At 40.8% G+C, this 19134-nt stretch overlaps 1 protein-coding gene across 1 annotated transcript in view; it reads right to left on the minus strand.

Annotated features, from left to right (window-relative positions):
- The window catches only part of LOC138279980 (cytochrome c oxidase subunit 4 isoform 1, mitochondrial-like), a 566320-nt gene that overhangs the window by 1698 nt on the left and 545488 nt on the right, over positions 1–19134 (minus strand). The gene's annotated exons all lie outside the window — the stretch shown is intronic.

Here is a 19134-nt window from a genome sequence, read left to right on the forward strand (position 1 = left end):
GTTTGTTTAAAAACTGGGTTTTAGGACATTGTTCAGCAACTTTGTACTGGTGAACAAGCAACACTAATCATTTTAAATAGTATTCGTATATAGACCAGGACTTTCGCTACCCACCAAAAATAGGTTGTGGTCCCAACCCACGGTATGGGAAATGCTGTAGTAGACTTCGGGCATGATTTACAACTTCACAGAGGGGAATACTCTGTCACAAACATGACAGATATCCCGTTTGCTGTATTACGATCCCATTATATCCTATAGAGATTATAATATGGCGGACAGGATATCTGTCACGTTTGTGATGGACTATTCCATCTGCCAAATTCTAAATCAGACCCTATGTTTGTTCTGAAGGCAAAAAACAGGGGCAAGCCTAGTTGCAAAGATTTTTAACAAAGGTATTCCATCCTTATATCAATTGTTGTAGGGGGATTTATCTTGCTGTCCTTCCTCAAGGGTATGAAAACGGATTTGATACATCAGTATTGAAGTTTGCTGTAGTACCAGTAAGGATTTCTCAAGCGCGATTTCTTGGCAGTATTAGAATTAGTATTTAACTATTTAAAATTGCTTATCTTTAATTATTTGTCTTTGTGTCTGGCTCATCATTCACACGCTGTTTTCTTACTTCTTTGTTTTATCAACTATTTACTTTTTTTTCCATATTATTCACTGTTCAATCCTCAGTCAGAACTATTCTACTTTAATAATTTCATTTTTGTTCATTCCTTCCCTGTTAATCTCAATGAAATATCCCTGTAAGTGATCCCTGTGTTTAGTGTCTGAGAACAAGATTAGCTTGCTTTCATAGACATGGAGATCATCTGTCGTTCATTCAACTTCCTCTTCTTAAGAATGTTCTCCATATTGTTGTAATGCCAGCCATTAAACTCTGTAAATTCCCCTGTCGTTTTAGTCCTTCAGTGAAACCTCTCTGTGTATTGATGCATATAATCTGTTACCAATCAGCATTGGGATCGTACCCTCTGTGCAAAGTTTTGACTAAATAATCCATGCTTGTTTTGTCTGCCTCATCGCTATGATTTAATCCACTGTGCTTTTTTAGTTAGTATCCAGGCTTTTTCTATTCTCCTGACTTTCCCAATTAGCGCATACACAGGAAGCCTTTTTAGTACCCATGTTAAAAACAGACACTCTCTCTCTCACAAATTAATCTTTGTGATCTCTCTTTAATAATTTAACTTATTTTACTAATTTCTTACCCTCTGTCACTCACCCCTTTTTTCTTCAACTCTTACACTGCCTCTCTATCTCACTAGCTTTAGAGACAGTGAAGTGATGAAGCAGTGATGCATGTCTTCTCTTTTTTTAGAGAGACAGCGCTCTCGCGCATATCCCATTCAAGCCCAATTAGACAGTGACTATTGCACTACCAAATTCGCTGTGGGCATTGAGCTGCAACAGCTCCGCTGTTACAATATATAATTGTTTTTTCAGTACTTTTTGATGCCACCTTTACTTTGGAAATTGTGAGAATGACTATTCATGCCTAGCACTTACTGCCATTTTGTTCCCCGTGGTTACATGCTGAATTTTGTTCTGTGCTTTCACAAGGGAGTGTTTGTGGACCTTTTGTCTAGTCCATTACTCTCGTTTCCTGGTAGCCATTTTTACTGACACCCCCAACACAGCTCACTCAACTGTGTAATCAGTATGACAACATGCAGTTACAGATAATTCCATTCATGAAAAGTGTTTCTCCTTCTTCCCACAGACTTATCTCTTGTGCTTGCAGATCTTTCAGTCTTGAAGGTGACCCTGTAAATACATGGGAGGGTTAAAACGTTGTCAACCCATGAGCAAATATACCTGAGAAATTTACGTTCATCATCATCGATGCAGTATAGTGTGTTTTCCTTAAAATTGGACCACATTGTGAGATTGTATCCATGGGTCAACTGTCATGTCTGCATAGACATGTATTTTTTGTTTTGGCTTCTCACTGTTGGAGCACCACGAATACTGAGCGTTATTTACGAAATAGCACGCCTTTTCTACCCCGTTGCAAACTATTTTGGTTGTGTCTGTGGAAGCATTTATTACAGTTCTACGTACAATGCTATTTGTTTGTTGCACTACTTTCTGAAAATACTCATTATCACTGTAACACAATGAATTCTGTCGTAGTAATAAAAAATTGAATTACATGAGACCTTTGACAGACACAGACTTACTTGAAAATATACAATCACCCAGGTTCCTAATAAGCTCTTAGCTTCTATCACATGAGTTTTAGTGCAGCTCATCTTGACTTAACTGAGCCTTCCCTAAACAATAGAAGCATACATCCTGAAAACTTAAAACCCTCTCTAAGAAGGACAAGCCTATAAAAGTCAGATATCTAAATCTGAATTGATGGAGTCACAAATTATATTTTCCAATTCAACAAAAAGATTCAAGTCATGCAAAAAGTTTGTTTCTACCATCCAAGTTCTTAATTAAGAGAAGGACTGTAGCATCCGTGATCAGGCAGTTATCCAGATAGAGATACACTGTGTCAGACGCGCTTCGTAAGTGAGATGCCACTACTGCTATGATCTTCTTTTATAATCATATTCAAAAGATAGTGTGAAATGTAGTACCTTGAACTGAAAATGTTGCCCCCAATAAATCAGAGTAATTGTCTATGAGACTAAATTATTTCAATATGAAAATTGGTGCCTGTAGGTCCAAGGACACAATCCAGTCTTGCTCCTGTAAAGCCACCTGTAACTGATGTAAAGTGAATATACTGAGGGGCTGATTTAAGAGCCCCTAGCACCTCCTTGCACCACATGAGTCTAATTTGTTTTGAAACTTATGTGACCTAACGAGGCCAAAATCGCCGCACCAAGGGCCAGATGTATGAAAGCACTTTGCATTCGCAAAAGGTGCGAATGCCCATTTGCGAATGCAAAATGCCATTTCAGAATGTATGAAATACATTCTGAATGCAATTTTAAGGAATCGCTAAAATAGCGATTCCTTAAATTGCGACCCTGTTTAGAAAGTCGCAAATTGCGACTCTCTAAATTAGAAATCGCAACTAAGTATTCTTATTTGCGATTTCTTAGCATATGTATGAAGCAATTCCTAAATGCGATTTTGGCATTTAGGAATTGCTAATTACCACGAAGTTGAACTTGGTGGTAACCATGTGCAAAATTTAAAAATGCATTTAAAATGTTGGGGTGCAGCAGATGGGGCCTTAGCCCCCCAGCACCCTGGGGTTTTGCATTTTCAAAATTGCGATTTCTGGTTCAGAAATCGCAATTTTGGAAATGCAAGAAATTTGCAGATATGGGCCAACAGGCCCATAGCTGCGAATGGGGCCGATATCGCAATTTGCGATTCGGTAATAGTATTTGCGATTTTTAAGAAATCGCTATTACCGATTCGCAAATGTGATACATGGCACTTTGCCAGTCGGAAATAGCGATTTCTTAAAAATTGCTATTTCTGAATCGCAAAGGGCTGTGATGATACATCTGGCCCCAAATTTACAGAGTGGCACAATGCATGCATTGCACCACTTTGTGACCCTTTATGCCTGCGCCAGGAAAACTGTATACAAAGGGGGCATTCCCCCGTTCGGGGGGCCAAAAAAAGGTGCAAAGAAATCTAAAAGATTTCTTTGCGTCATTTCTTTTGGCACTTTTAACTCCGGCTCAGAGCATGCGTTAAAAGAGGAGGCATGCAATTGTATTCAATAGGCCTCAATGCGCTTTGCAGTTTAGTGTCAACATTTTTGACACTAATCCTGCAAACTCCGAACTAATGTCAATAATTTTGACACTAGTTCCCCTAGCTACCACCATGGTGCGCCATATCTTAAATACAGCGCACACATGGTGGCGTTGGGGGGGGGGGGGCGCTAAGGGATGCAAAAAAAGTGAAGTTGCACTGGGTACAAGAGCACTTTTCTAAAATTCGGGCCAGATTTTTTTATTTTCAGGAAGCAGAGATGTAAGGTAGGGCAAAGTCACTCATTTGTCTTTGAAATCAGAAAATATGTGTAATGGCAACCTCCACATCTGTGAGGAAGGAAGTAAGGGCCTTACTGAGAATTTGGCACACAGAATACTTTGTCACAAATGTGGCAGATGTCCCATTCTCTATATAACATGTATATTATAGCCTATGGCACTAGTAATATGGTGGACGAGATATCCATTGCATTTTGACAAAGTATTCCATGCCAAATTCCAACTCTATGGTTCTTTTTCCCAAACAACAGCAATCACATCATCAGATGTTTCCATGGGAGATAGAAAAGGAAATGAGCGGCAGTATTTTCAAGATGGCCAGAGGGTAACTGCTATCTATAATCTACAAGATTGGTCTGAAGTAATCTTGCACCACATGTAAAGAAATGATGCCATCCGACCCCAAACAGGCACTGACTGTTCCAACAAATGAAACAAATCAGAGTGTTTTTGTGGCTGGTGCTGTAGAAGAGAAACTGTTTAGCCTAGTCTGACTCTACTCAACCCTGCACCTTGATCAGGCTGATGTGACGTCAGTAGCCGTTGCTTTCAAAGCTGATGGAAGTACCCCCTTAGCTTGTTGTATCATCTATGGTGCTTAAAAAAAGACACATCTACCGTCTTGTTGAAATAGTGTTTGACATTAAAAGATATATTGAATAATTGAGTATACATGGCATCAGAGAAACCACATCCAAGTATGATAATGGAGAACTATAGCTGACTCCCATCAACTGAGTCACTGCACTGAATGCGGCCTACATCAACTGTTTTGAGGGGCCCATTCCATCCTGAAGAAATTGTTCAGAGGTTGGCCAGGCAACTTGGGAACTAGTGAATAGAGATAACAGGCACAGGTTCACATTACAATTTTCACAGCAGGCTTCAGCGTTACGTTCAAAAAGGGCACATTTTGAGGTGACAGGAGCTGAAAATTGAAATTGGAATTTAAACTAGAGTTGCCTATGTCAGAATAGCACTGTTTGCTGCCGGCTCAGGTAAGTCCTAGTTGAGAGTCTACTGGGTATGCCAGAGAAAAAAGTGGCAAATATGTCACATTTTGGTCTTGTGTGAGCCTCAATTGGTTTAATAGAAATATGGACCTAATCTCAGGCAGAGAAGGTTCTGCCACAGGCACCAGCCTGTAGGTAGACAAGGATGAGTGATCCTTTTTGTTTTTTCTCTATTTACAGTGAATTAAGAAGGCCATTCATTTTTTGCTTTTTATGCTTTCTTTCTGAAGAAGAGGTTCTGGTTTCTATTTATAGACCTACGCCTGGGCTTTAAAGTTCATCCTTTTTTTTCATGGAAGCCATAAAACGGTTAGCCTCTGTTTCCTTGAGGGCCTTTGGATCCACCTGCTTGCAAAGATCACATGACAAATGGCCGTATCATTCCCCAAACGCTAATGCAGGAAGTTTGAGGGTCAGTGATGGCCATGTGTCAGCTATAAGTCTTACATGGCTTGGGGGTGACATATTGCGAAAGTATTTGAAACAAATGTTGAAAGAACTGGTAAGAGGATTCGCAGCAGTACAGTGAACCGTGTCAGAGGAGGTATGGAAATAAGGATCTGAAGTCACTGGCACACATGGCCCCATATAGATGGTGACCCTGTCAGTTGTGGTGGAACCGTGAACTCTGGACCCCGACACCTGTCGACAGTGATATGAGATTGCCAGAGAAAAACCTTTGGATTCCAGTCTAGCACTTGGGAAGCTGTTCAATGGTGAACTTGCAGGAACTTTAGCTCTTTTGGTATATTTTTTAAAAATGTGACAAATGAGTTATTTTGAGTAAGAAGGGGACACGTTCCATTTAGAACCATTATTTTTCTTTGTACTTCCAAAATTGAAATGATGACAGCGGTGAATCCTTTTAGGACAGACCACGTTTAGACTTTGCTCCCTGCTGACGATGGAAGACGGAATACAGAAGGAGACAGGGGAGCTTCTGACGGCACGTGTCATACATGTCAGGGCTCTCCCCAGCGTCGGGTGGTGATTGGCGGGGAGGTGCGGCACACCGAGAAATGAGAGACGCAGAGTCTCCGAGGACACCGAGGCACATCTTCGCATTTTCCCCCATTTTCCCCCATTACCGCGGCCCGGCGGCAAATGCGGCAAGACGCAGAGTGGTGTCCCGCCTTACCACTGCCGCCTCAGAAGAAACGAGGGACGCGAAGTCTTCAAGGCACAGAGGAGCTCTTCCGCACCTAAAAAAAACACTTAAAAACTGCCGTGGGATAGGAAAAGAGGAGGAGAAGAGGGGAGACAAGAAGTTAGGCCTCCCCCTCTTTCCCATAGTCACTGGATTATAACAGATGACACCTTGTAGCCCTGCACTACCCGAAAGGTGGGTCTCTTTGAGAGACGAGTGATGATGTGTTGCTGTGAAGTGCAGAGAAGAACAGTCCAGAGGGAGCCGGGTGTGAGGAGAAATGAGGTGAGGGGGGGGAGTGGTGTGGAGCCAGGTCTTGTGGTGCCCCTTGCCCTCACTACAAGACACTTTACTAGTAACTACAGTCACCGGTCTCCTCTTTGAACAGTAGTGCCTCTGTATAGTTTGACTGTGTCTCCTGGCCCAGCATCCTATCTCTTCCTTTGAAGTGGGGCGGAGAAAGTGTGGGGCTGGGGAGGACTGGAGAAGAAACCTTGCTAATGCCGGGAGGAAAGTAGATCCCCCGTAATATCTATTTATGCCTAGCTCTCCCTTCAGGGGCAAAGTCTTCACCTAGACACCGCCTGGTGCTTAAGGAAGGTCGGTGGGAAAAGGAAGGAGAAAGGAAGAAGGAGAAGAGTGAAGGGGAGAAACAGAGGTGACAGAGATAGGTGTGGAAATGTGTTCTATACCCATGCTGCCTATCATTGTGGAGCTTGCACAGCCTCACGTTTCAACTTTTCCCCCTCTCCTCTCACCACCAGCCCCCAGTTCGGAGTTTGTGATCTCGCTCCTTCCACAGACTTATACCTGTATCCGTCCCCCTAGTCGATAAAGCAGCTTTGTCCATCTGTACTCAGTCAAGGGCCTAGTCCATGACAAGGATGACGGCTAAACATTTCCGAAGGAGCAGGACTTTTCTCAATCGAGCATGTAAAAAGACCAAGTCAAATCCCTTAAGGAATAAGAGTATTCCTTTTCTGCATACAAAAAGTATAAATTCCATCCTATCTGTTGTCCAAAACGAGTCACCTGAAGAACTAGCTCCTAACGATTGCTCTGATCTAGGAGTCACCAGTGCTCCTGATAGAGGGAAGGAGGCACCCTCTCCGGTTGTGAGGGGGGTCACAGAGACTCAATAATCACCCAAAGAAATTCAAAAATCCTCCACAGTGAATGCGACGGGTGAGGTGGAGACCCGAGCAGAAATATAGGATTTCACTCTCCCAGGTATTGATTTGGATTATGCCCAAGGGAAAATAATCTCTCCCAATAGTCACTTGAAGACTCATCTGCATAGTAACTTCGGTCCCACAACACCAGGTCTAATACTGTTCAGTAGCACTCCCTCTGACCTTTCTCTGTCCCCTCACATTTCTTCACTGACTCCAGACCTCATGTGCTCTCTAGATCTGCTGAGTGTTCCCCCAGAGCAAAACTTAATATTCTCAGAGTCCTTCAAATGTCTCCAAAGAATCTGGTCTTCTATGTTGGTTCTCCTACAAAAATCAGTTACTCACTCTGACCATATACAAGACGTATTATTATCCACCTTGAAAAACTTGTTAGATCAAAAGGACCTAAACCTAGGTCAAAAGGGAAATCTGATAGGGCCGTTCAGGCTGATTTGCAATCGTCGGGCGACAAGTTCTACAACCATTTTTGTGTTCACCAGCACTGTGTGTGCCCATGACTTTACCTTTTCGGCTTTCTTTCTTGGAGCACGGTACATATGTGGGAAAGCCACAAATTAATCAGAATCCTTCAAACACTCAGGATCCTTCCTCCCAAGACAGCCTCATCTATTCCTTGGAAAATCTCTTTTCTAGTCCTTTTCCTGCGAGCAACGTAGCCCCCACTGACCATGAATCTGCTCTGAAAAAAGATGAGGCTATTCCCTCAGTGGCCCCCATCCCATCTTTTTACCCAAAATAAACCCTGAAGTGCTGTTGGTGGAACATGAGGGGATCCTGGCAGGAAAAGCCTCAAGTAAGAAGTTCTCAGGGGAAAAAAGGGAAAAAAAACAACAGCAAAGGGGAAAAACGGAGAAAAATGAGAATTTAAAAAAATAACCCAAGAAGGGTTAAGTCTGAAGTTAAGGGCCAAAATGGGTCCTCATCCCAGCAAGCAGAACAGGAATTGACTCTAAGGATGGAGGGTCCCAAGATCGTGAGATCGGCTAGCCCCTTAACTCCATGGGGTGAACAAAATACTATAGCTCCCGTGGAGGTGCCACAGTCTCCCCCTCCGGACTCTAGGAGTCTATTCCCCATTGTAAAATTACGAGAGGTCTCTACCTGCAATGTAAATGCAAATATAACAGCAGTAAATTGTATGTCTGACCCCTGTAAAGGAGGAGATGAATATACTTTGGAGGGAGTACCACCTGATAGCACAGAGACTCCAGAATGTTTAGAGTTTTATGCTTTATTTGATTCAAATGTGATCTTAAATGTTCTTTATTTCATGCCTTTCAGATATTGCTGAGTTAAAGTTTAATGACAGTTGTGATATTTACTACATTTACCTTGAGCATAGTAAAGGAATGGTAAAGACAAAAGCCTGGTTATTTTCTAAAACTGTTTTAAATTTGATTTTAGTTCATTGTGAGCAGTTACATCACAGAGGTATAGACATGATGCCAATATGGGGTAAGGAAGTTTCCCATAACCAGATACAGACCCATATTTCCCATCACGTGAATGGTAACAATCTGCATCAAAGCTCTGCTTATATTGCTCCCTCATGGGAAAAAGTTCAAATGTCCATTGCTCATGGTGAAAGAGTGGTTAAGATTTTGGAGGATGCCTCACCGTATTATACAGGCCCTAAAGAGGAAAATTGGAGTTGGCTGGCGGGAGCTTTAAATAGCACTCTAAACTGCATCTGGGTAAAGGGTATTTCTTCACATCCCTGATACTAATCAGAGTTTCTCTTTGGTTTCCTGGAATGCAGCAGGTTTAGGGAACACCACAGAAAAAATATTTGTTCACTTCAAGTGGATGCAATTTGCATTCAGGAGACCTGGGGAGTTGCAGACTTCACCTATCCTGGGTATATGGTTCTAAGTAAAAAGGCACAGCCATCAAAGAAAGGGTGGGCAAAAGGAGGAATTGCCATGTAACTGAATAATAAACTTAAATGGGAATATGTTGGCACGTCCATCTCCTCAAATCTTTTTCAGATTGTGAGAGTGTATCCGACTTCAGAGAATGGTAGAAAAACCTCCCTGTTAACAGTTAATGCCTATCCCCCCACCCCAGATAAGGAATTAGCTAGTGTTTTATTGTCTATGCTCAATCAAATATTAGTAATCTATCTGCTCTAATTCACATGAAAGGGTAGATGAGTTACTTGTAATGGGAGACTTAAATTGTAAAATATCTAACTTTTCTCTTACCGCTTTTGGGGATTTAGAGAAGGAAACCGCTTTCGATATTCCGCCGACTCTATTTCCACTGAGAATAAGGACTGATAAAAGGGGATATATCCTATTGAAAGGCTTGCAAGAATTATGCTGTATTATTCTAAATGGGCGTTTTACTTCTGATCATCCAGCAGCCTTTACACATTAATCCCCAGAGAGTAGCTCAATAATTGATTATATGATAGCTTCTTCTAATATTGCTCAATCAGTATAGGATATGAGAGTCATGAATACACCATTTAGTGATCATAAAATCCTCATTCTTTCAATAAAATGCTATTTCCCCCATAGAATTTTGGAATCCCCTGGGCAAAACCATAAGTTTTTGTGGAAAAACAGGTAGAATCTTCTGGACTCCTGCTAAAATGTCCTCCGTAAAAAAGATTCTTGAATCTGTAGTAAGAGATGGAGTGGAATGGAATGTCGATCCCCTAAATAATTTTTCTAAATTTATTGAATATATACCCCGCAGTGTTAAATATCTTCGTTCAAATCCACGACAAAAGAAAGTGAGCCAATCCATTTTACTATTAAATAGAGAAATTAATAAACTGGTAAGGAGACAGAATGAATAGGAGTCTATAGACAGGAGCAAGAGAATATCTTTATTAAAAAGAAGAAAAGCACGAGTAAAGTTAGGTATAAAAAGGGAAAAGGAGGAACAGATGTGGATAGCTGTGAGGGAAGCAGCGGTGACAAAAAATTCCCGTAAATTTTGGGACACCATTGTTAAAGGCTGTGGAAGGCGTAAATCGTCCAGTGCCCCCCGACATAGCCGAGGTGGACTGGAAGAATTATATATTGGCTATGTATGCAGAAAATTAGGTGAGTGAGCCTTGGGAAATGGATTGGAGTAAAAATAATAGCTCCGATGAGAATTGTTGGGGTCCCCCCTCTGCGTCTGAAAGTGAGTGGTTATTAGGACAATGAGGAATTCCGGAGCTATGGGCCCAGATGTGGTCCCCATGGCTTTAATCAAACTTGAACCTCTGCTTTGGGCAAAAATCCTCCATCCAGTTTTCCATGCCTGCTACTTAAAAAGTGGAGTCCCAGACTCCTGGAGAGGGAGTGTTATTGTCCCATTACATAAAAAGGATGATAAATCCTTGCCCATAAATTATCGCCAAATCGCACTATTGGACACAACTGGTAAGATAGTTGCTAAAAGTATCTTAGCACATTTAACCTCCTGGGTCGAGGACAGCGAAATACTTCCTCTAGAACAAGCAGGTTTCAGGAAGGAACATAGTACTTTGGACAGTATTCTATTGTTACATACGATAAATGAAAAATACGTTCAGATAAGGAGGGGAACAGTATATGCATTTATTGACTTCTCTATGGCTTTTGACAGAGTGGACAGGAAAATTTGTGGAAAAAACTATCTGAGTTGGGTGTCCCCCCAAACCTGCTGCTCTTGATTATTGCCTTGCACTCCTCTACCTGGTGTGAAATTTTGCTAGGAGGAGAACAGGGCTTGTCTGATAAATTCCCCACAACAAATGTATTGAAGAAAGGCTGTTTGTTGGCACCACTGTTATTTTCTTTATATATTCATGATCTGCCCAGTTTTTTCCAAAATGCGGATGCGTTTTCTCTGAAAATTGGTGGATATGCTTTGTCTTGCCTCCTCTATGCTGATGATATAGTTGTGATCAACCTTACCCCAAAAGGCTTAAATCAGCGATTGGAGGTGTTACATCTTCATTCCACACAGCATTATCTACTGATTAATCAATCCAAATCTCAAGTTATATGTTTTCTTGGGAAAAAAACTGGAAAGAAAATCTAATTTTCCTGCCTACAGGCACATAGGTGCGAATGGGGTCTGTATCGCAATTTGCGATTCGGTAATAGCATTTGCGATTTTTAAGATATGGCTATTACCGAATCGCAAATATGATACATTGCATTTTGCGAATCAGAAAAAGCAATTTCTTAAAAATCGCTATTTCCGAATCGCAAATGCCTTTTTTGTTACATCTGGCCCCATATGTGCAACAGTGTATCGAAGGCTTTATCTCAAGCACAAGGTCTATCTGCATTTTTTACAGCAGTTGGTCAGCATCATTTCCACCATTTATTAATGGTATATCAAACAAAGATCCCAGCCACTCTTCTGTATGCTCTTGAGGGCATAGAGATCTCCAAATGGAATTCTTTAGATAGAACAGAAGGACAGATATTAAGAAGACTAGCCCAGTGTAATAACTCGGCCTCAGTGGCAGCCTTAAGGATCGAATTTGGTATCAGGAGTGTCTTCGTATTGGGCCTTGTGGCTGTGGTTAGGAGAGCTTATAGTTCAGCCCGCAGAAAGGCAGCAACCCTAAGAAATTTAGCTTTATTAGACATTTTTAATAGATTGAAAAAGAAATCTATGTTTTTTTAAAATTATAATCTGGTTTTACAATTGATTGAGCTAAACCATGATTCGGTGCAACCCTCCCTGCCCACTACGCTTAAAATTATTTTAAAAGAAAGGTCCTGGTTGGAAAGTTTCTCCTCTGATTTACAGTTCTGCAGTAATAAAAGGAGACTGACCAGGTTAACCGAGTCAGTACTGCTTAAACAATCTCAGCCCTTTCTTTCTTGGAATCTTCCCCATGGGATAAGGTGCTTGTATCTTTTGCTGAGATTAGATAGATTGCCCCTTAGAGATCTTACCTCCAAATTGGAGGGTTTTGATAATAATTGCGATCTATGTCAAATGGGTGTGCAGAATTGTAAATATGTTTTATTTGTTTGTCCAGTTTTAGCCCCATCTAGGACAAAATGGTAAAAACCTCTGTATCTGCACTTTAATATTCACTCAGTAGGAGAAGCTTTGGAAGCCCTCTTTAATCCTCCCAATTAACTTTTTTGTTCTAGGATTTGTAAATTTTTTCAGTCCTTTTCAAATCTATACTGAGCGTCCTATATGGGCGATAAATACGAAGTTTGAAAAGTACTCTATAGGGAAGATTGGAGAACTTTGATAAGATCTCCTGGTGTTCTTTTTTCTCTCTTTTTATTTTATTTTACATTTACTGTTGAAGGTCGTTTGTCTTGAATTTTCCTATTTCTTCAGCTTGTAAGCATATGTTTCACAGCTGTTCTTATGGTAGAAAATGTTATGGTATGTGAAGGTTCTCGACGAGAAGTCTCCCTTTGATTACATGTCGTACTGCCTGAGGTACTTTATGGATTTTTCCTCCTCAAAATACTTAATGCTTATACTCTAGAGGCTAGTTTAAATCACCAGAATAATTTGGTCAATTTTAGTCCTGCTACTATGATATTTTACATGAGCAATGAATTTGTATAATTTTGCATATTTTCTTTTTGTTTTGATTATCTGTGGAATTTTTATATGAATGTTCTTAGGTCGTTTTATGTTTTTATTTTTTAGGAAGCGGTCTTACATGTGGACCTCTTAGGAGTTCCAATTCAGGAAATAAAAACTTTAAACTTTTAGGACAGACCACAGGAAACTTTCAGACCAAACGTTATTGGCATATGTGATGCGGAAGGAATAAAAATGCTTTCATACATGAATGAATGATGTTCTGGTGTTCTTAGTGACATTTTGTTTGTAAGCCAATGAACGCACTGTAGAAAACAGCAGCAGTTTTTCAGTTTATATAGTAGTGCTTCTTCCAGTAAAATGCTGTGATGTCAAAGGTTGTACTGCTTTGTGCTACTTTTTACCAAGCCTAATAACTTTGAAGCACAGCTAACCCCAAAAAGAAAAAGAGTTACTTCCCTGTAAATGTGGTTCTCTGATATTAGTGTCTTTCATAGTTTCACATAATTTAATTATTCCCAATCCTTGAGGTAGGAGTCCCACAGTAAAATTAAAAGTAGTACTGTATTATACATTGTCTTTAAGGGCTAAACACAACAACTTTAGTATCCTGTTCACATTATTTTATAAAGAACCAAACTTAAAAGAATTAACGTGTATCACCCTGATCACCACTTCCATCAGAAGGTGCCATACTTCAGATTTTCTAGTACAAATGTGAAAAATAATTAGGCTTGATGAATATGTGAGTCTCCAAGTGGACAAGGTTGAGTAGCATGTGAATCTATAAAAGATAGAAATACAAGAGAACTACAGTTACAGATAAGTAACTTTTTTCTTTCTCCGGTATCAGATCTTTCATGGGTTCACATGCTTGAATAGGAATAGCAAGCAGTTAAAACAATATGCTCATAATCATTGCTGGTCATGGTGGAAAATAAGCAAAACAAGGCTCATCTTATATTGAAAAAGATTACACAACATTCTTGTCCCAGTGCTGCATCCTGTTTTACTGTTGAAGCCAAGCAGTAATTCTGGCTGAATGTGTAATTATTCTTCCATGGTGATGCCCTACAGATGTCTTGTATTGGCAGAATAGCAAATAGAGCAGTAAAGCTAGAAACATTCTTCCAGCTTTACAGTGACAACGCACAGTAGCCGTACATATCCAATGGATTATGCTCTGTTTTGAAAGACTGAGACCTTTACGAGGAGTACTATAGGCTACAAACAATTGATCAGTTTTTCCAAATTCTTTAGTCCTATCCGTATAACATTTCAAGCACCTTTTTTTGTCACTATATTTTTTGGATTTTTAAAGAATGACACTAAAACCACATGTTCATTAAGTAAAATTGTGATGGTTCCTTTGGAAAGAATCAAGGTCTTGATCTTAATATTTAATTTTCTCTTCTTGCAGAAATCAATGCTAACAGCAATGCAATTTTCCAGAAAATATATTTGAGTTTGGTTGTATTAATGGGTTAAAAATTACTCTTCACCCACTGCAAAAGCTCTGTATTTAATTTTAGTTGGTGGAATCATTAATGGAGGATACGCTCTTAAGAACTTCTTCAAATTATATCTGATCACAGGGATAGTTTATAGGAAGGTATCCTAGAGGTTAATACAGCTGTTAAATGTACTTTAACGGAAACATGAGAAAAACCTGATTAGGCTAGATGTAACAGAAAAGGTAGCACCTGTTCTGGTCGAGAACACATCAGGTTAATATTACTGCCCAACCACTATGATCAGAATTGCTTATAAGATGAATATGATGTTGTTCTGACAGGAAAAGGAACTCTGTGAACCTATAGTGCCTGCACTAGGTCTGAGCTTTTAGTATGATTCAACAATGTTCCTTCTTCATCTTGTTCTGCATCTTTGGAATGATGGGTATTGGGAGATAAGTGTAGGCAAGATTTCTGGATTCCTGATCATGCATTCAAAAACGTAATCCCCCACAATCCTGGTTGTTGATGTTAACTTGCACAAAATTGTCATTCCTGGTTCTAAGTGGTTGCGAATAGATCCAACTTTGGTTTGCACCAACGACTGAAGATATCATTCATAAGTTGTTTTTTCAACTCTCACTCACGCCAGTTCTTTGTCACCCTTCTCAGGGTGTCCCCTACTGATTGTTGGTGATAGACACATGCTCCGCTTTTAGCAAGATGTGATTTTGCAGTGACTATTCTCAAATCTTTGGAGCTTCCAGCAAAAATGATAGATATTTTGTGACTCCTTGCTTGTTTGTATTGTCTGTGTGTACTAGCATCAAAGAGCCTCTAATCCTTTGGAGAAAAGTCTAAAGACCCAATGCATCAGCTATCAGTTCTAGGAGATTGATATGTAAAATCAACTCTTGGGAATACAATTTTCTGCTGAGTTTTAGATATTGTAAATGAGCTCCCTATCCTTCCAGGTACCATCTGTTGTCAGCTCAAATGGTGGAACTTGGGCAAGAAATGTTAGTTCTGTTGAAATATTTGCTTCCTCATTCCACCACAGTACGGCAATTTTCATTATCTGACTGATGTCCACTAGGGGTTTGGACCCACTGCTTCTCCAGGTCCTCTTGCAGATGTCTCATTCGTAAGCAGCATAATGGAATTAGAGCAATGCACGAAGACATTATCCTCATTTGTGACTTGAACCAGTAAACTGAAAATGACTGTCTTTTTAGCCATTGTTGTGGCAGTTCAATTAGTTTGATATGTCATTCTAACATTGGATAAGCTTTGCTTTCACATTGTTCAGAATAGCTCCAAGAAATCATATCTTCCTGGATGGATGGAGAGAAGATTTGTGTCTGTTGAGAATAAGGCCTAAATTGTTGAAGTGACTTGGTCAACATTTTGGCTGAATGACAAAAAGGAGCGTTCACAAGACAGTTATTGAGGTGTAGAAATACCTGGTGACCTCTCCTTTTTAGATAAACAGCAACTGGGGCAAGACAGATTGTGAAAATACGGGGTCTGAATTTAGCCCAATGGGAGAACCTTAAATTGGTAATTGCTGCCAGCCACTTTGAATTCTAAATACTTGTGGTGTTCTTGATGGATATGGAAATGAAAGAAAGCATCTTGGAGATCCAATGATATGTAATTGACGTGATTCAGCAGTTGTGAGCATGCAAAATGACTGTTTCCCGATATACTTCTTTAATTTTCATAGTTCAAAAATAAGCCTTGAAACTTCAGATTTTTTCTTTATCAGAAAGATGAGGGACTATTTATATGATTAGGGTGGTTGGAATTTTCAACTGTAAAAGATGAATGTGGTGTTGAGATCTTTTATTGAGGTGATGTATGAGAAAGTTTTCCAAAGCATGACCACAAAAATTTTCCAAAGTATTGGACCCAACAGTGTTTAGCCAACCTCTCCTAACTTCTATGATAATTTGTGATTTGTCCTCCAAAAATGCTCAAGGAAGATATTAATAAGGCCGGTGCCTTTTTCATGTCCCTTTCTTCTGACAGAGACCTTATTTTGAGGCCCTTGCTTTCTTTGCAGAATTTGTTTTGTGTAAGTACCTGGCAGTAGAGACCTATACTGCAGCTTTATGTATTGTTGCCAGTAGGCTAGTTGTGGGTGTTGATTTGAGTAAGACTGATATTCCCCTCTGAATGCAAATTGCCAGCGGTCTCTCGCCCTAGAAAGCGCTGGCTACTCTGCTGGAGGATGCCAGGTGACCGTCCTGTGTCAGTCTTGATTAAAGATCATCATCCACATGCTTCTGAAAGAGAGCCTCTCCGTCATACTGCATGACTAAGATGTTACTCTGGACCTCTGGCAAAAAGATGTAGGCTTCACCCAGCCCTGCATTTGGAGAACTTCTGCACCTGTGTGGTGACTCCATTTTACTTTTACAGTGGGCACAGGAGTTATCTTAGCCTTCTGCTTGCAGGCCTCTTGCCCACATCACCTAGTGCCCTTTCACCTATTTAGCATGATCTGTTTTATTCCATGTATTTTATTATTTATTTTAGCATTTGCCATTTTTTATATTTTATAAGGAATGTTTTGATTTTGATTGTCAGTGCCATTCTGAGAAATCGTCATTATCAACATCATTATCAGTGATGTACATAGGTATTGTCAATCTTAGAAATGGGCTCCATAGTTGGCAGTCAGTTTCCCCCTCTCCCAGTAGGGACCCTCACTCTAGTCAGGGGAAAGGAGATACACAGCTCAAATAACCCCTGCTAACACCCTTGGTAGCTTGGCACAAGTCAGAGGCAATGTGGATAGTATTTGCACAAACACACACAATAACACAGTGAAAACACCACAAAAGGATTCCACACTAGTTTTGAAAAATAGCCAATATTCATCTTAATCAGATAAGACCAAAACCACAAAGATCCAACATACACAATGAATTTTTAAAGTAGAAAGAGTCGTAATCCATTAAAATCAATGGTTGTGTTGTTTTAGCACAAAGTACCGGGTATGCGTCAAAAATAAAGCTGCACGGGCGAGCGTGCGTCAGAAAAGCAAGCAATGCATCAATTCCTTACTCACAAGTAAGGCTGTGCGTCGATTCTTTCCTGGCAGGGAAGAGATGCATTGATTTCCGGACAAGCAGCCTCAGGACTGTGTAGTGATGTTGAAGATTCTGGCACCCAGGGTCGATGCATGGAAAATTCCAACACACTGTGCGAAGGGTCCGCATTGAGAGCAGGCACTGCATTGATTCTCCAACCGGGAGGCAGGCGCTGCATCAAGTTTTCTGCCGCGGGACAGGCCCTGTGTCGATTTTTCTGATGCGCACACAGCGGTGCGTTGATTTTCCCCCGCAGCTTACCAACTTCCACTCAAGGGTCCAGGGACTGGATTTGGCACCACTTAGCAAGTCAGGACTCTCAGAAGAAGAGCCCAAGCACTGGCAGATGAAGTCTTTGATGTCCCTGAGACTCCAGGACAAGTGGCAAGCTCAGTCCAAGACCTTGGAGAAACTTCCCTAGCAGGATTTCAGAAAGCAAAGTCCAGTCCTTTCCCTCTTAAGGCAGAAGCAGCAGGAGCAGGCCAGCAGAACAAAGCAATAGGCAGAGTGGCAGCTCCCCCTCAGGCATCAAGCTCTTCTTGGCAGAGGTTCCTCTTGATCCAAAAGTAATCTAAAGTTGTGGGGTCAGCAGTCCAATACTTATACATATTTCTGCCTTTGAAGTAGGCAAACCTCAAAGCAAGTTCTTTGTAGTGCACAAGACCCGGCCTCTTCCTTGCCCTGCCCCGACACACACTAGGGGGTCGGAGTCTGTATTGTGTGAGGGCAGTCACAGCTCCTTCAAGTGCAGATATCAGCTCCTCCCTCCCACTCTAGACCAGGAAGACTCATCAGGATATGCAGGACACAAATCAGCTCCCTTTGTATCACTGTCTAGAGTGAATTCACACACAGTCTAACTGTCAGTCTGACCCAGATGTATATTCAGTATCCAAGCAGAGGCACAGAATAGTTAAGCAAGAAAATGCACACTTTCTAAAAGTGGCATTTTCAAACAGACAATCTAAAAAACAACTTTACTAAAATATGTATTTTTAAATTGTGAGTTCAGATACCCCAACCTCCACATCTCTATCTGCTCCCAATGGGAAACTGCACTTAAAAGATATTTAAAGGCAATCCCCATGTTAATCTATGGGAGGGATAGGCCTTGCAATAGTGAAAACTGAATTTGGCAGTATTTCACTATCAGGACATGTAAAACACAACAATACATGTCCTACTTTTTAAATGCACCGCACTCTGCCCAGGAGGCTACCTAGGGCCTCCCTTAGGGGTGACATACATGTAGTAAAATGGGAGGTTTGGGCCTGGCAAATGGGTACACTTCCCAGGCCGAATAGGCAATGGAAACTGCACACACAGACAGTGCAGTGGCAGGTCTGCGACATGTTTACAGGGCTACTATGTGGGTGGCACAATCAGTGCTGCTGGCCAACTAGTAGCAGTTAATGTACATATCCTGCGCAGCTCTGGTGCACTTCACTAGAGACTTACCAGTAAATCAAATATGCCAGTCATGGATAAACCACTCACCAATACAATTTAAACAGAGAGCATATGCACATTAGCACTATTTAGCAGTGGTAAAGTGCCCAAAGTCTTAAAGCCAACAAATGCAAGTCAAAATAAATAGGAGGAAGGAGGCAAAATGTTTGGGGCTGACCTTGCAAAAAGGGCCAGGTCCAATAGTCATCATGTCCCTTTCTCACTTATGTGTGATAGGAACATAGGGCCATATTTATACTCTGTTTGCGCCGGAATT

Source organism: Pleurodeles waltl, chromosome 2_2, assembly GCF_031143425.1.
Source record: "Pleurodeles waltl isolate 20211129_DDA chromosome 2_2, aPleWal1.hap1.20221129, whole genome shotgun sequence".
In the NCBI taxonomy this organism is placed as follows: domain Eukaryota; kingdom Metazoa; phylum Chordata; class Amphibia; order Caudata; family Salamandridae; genus Pleurodeles; species Pleurodeles waltl.